The sequence below is a fragment of the Pygoscelis adeliae genome, unplaced genomic scaffold, assembly GCF_000699105.1.
Source record: "Pygoscelis adeliae isolate BGI_AS28 unplaced genomic scaffold, ASM69910v1 Scaffold111, whole genome shotgun sequence".
Lineage (NCBI taxonomy): Eukaryota > Metazoa > Chordata > Aves > Sphenisciformes > Spheniscidae > Pygoscelis > Pygoscelis adeliae.
The window spans coordinates 4,224,794-4,225,986 of record NW_008824542.1 but is presented as its reverse complement, the minus strand read 5'-3'; the positions used below and the strand labels follow the sequence as shown (position 1 = coordinate 4,225,986).

Sequence of the window (1,193 nt, the reverse complement as noted above, 5' to 3'; positions counted from 1 at the left end):
TACCTGATGACGTGTGCAATGCCTGTATGTAGAGTGAAAATGGGCATTTGTAATCACTTTTGTGTCCAACTGAGGGAACTTTTTTTATTTGGAGGAGGAGGTTGTTTGGGTGAGAAAACACAGCTTTTACTTTTACTAATCCTAAAAATATGAAATACTACATCTGCTGCACCTAATGCCCTCATAGAAATTACATGGCTGAAACTAAACAGACATCATACGATAGAATAAATTCACACAGTCAAGACAAACATGGTTACCAGTCAGAAAATATTTTATGAAACTTTCAGTCCATCTATGGCCTCTTAAGTGTGACTCTTCAAAGGACACCTACAAAATACCTTCAACAGACAAACCTAGTGACAAAAATTCACCACTCTACTAGATCCTAGAAACTAAGAACTCAACAGAGACATGGATTCTTTGGCCCATTTCATGCTTCCTGTAGACCACCCCTCTCAGAAACATATGGGCTGAACTTTCTCCCATCCTTTTTTCCAACAGGTTAATATTCTGTGACTTCTGTCCTTGCTAACACCTCTGAGATAAAGAACATTCTTAAACTGCTTCAGAGAAAGGGGTCCTTAAGTGATGAACAAGATTAAAACCAGTAGTGTCCAGCCTATACCTAACTGCAATTTTTAGTCTTCTTCAGTCCTTGCAAAAAGTGTTGTAGACAGAGGGTGAAGTTTCAAGAAACTAAGTTTTGAGTGATAATATTGATTTCAGGTGTTTCTTTTACGCTTATTCACACCCCTGCACTATAGCCTGCCACTCCTATGGTGTGACAAGCCCATTGTCTGTGTGGCTGAGATGTCTCAATCAAGGGACTGATAAAGTTTGAAAACCAAACAAAAACTATAAAACCAAACATTTTTTACAGGTTTTTTTTTGCTTGCTTGTCAAGCCATATTTGTAGTTTCTGCTGATGGTTCACAGTATAGAGAACTGTGCATACTGTGCCAACATAACCATGGCAACAGTGCTCTGTGTGGCAGGGACTGTGGAATACCGTAAACCAAGACTGTAATCAAAGGCTTCTTCTGAAACCACAGCATGAAGGGTAGCTACTTTTTTCAACTGTATCAGCTAGTCTAACAAGTGTCATCTCTCCTTGCTCTCCATGTTCATTATCTCTGCCTTGTTAGGTCAACACATAGCAATCTCATCATATCGCTTATTCGTTATTAATA

General features: G+C 38.9%; 1 protein-coding gene across 2 annotated transcripts in view; it reads right to left on the bottom strand.

Annotated features, from left to right (window-relative positions):
* CSMD3 (CUB and Sushi multiple domains 3) overlaps positions 1-1,193 on the bottom strand; it is an 803,119-nt gene that overhangs the window by 12,093 nt on the left and 789,833 nt on the right. The window lies entirely within an intron of this gene.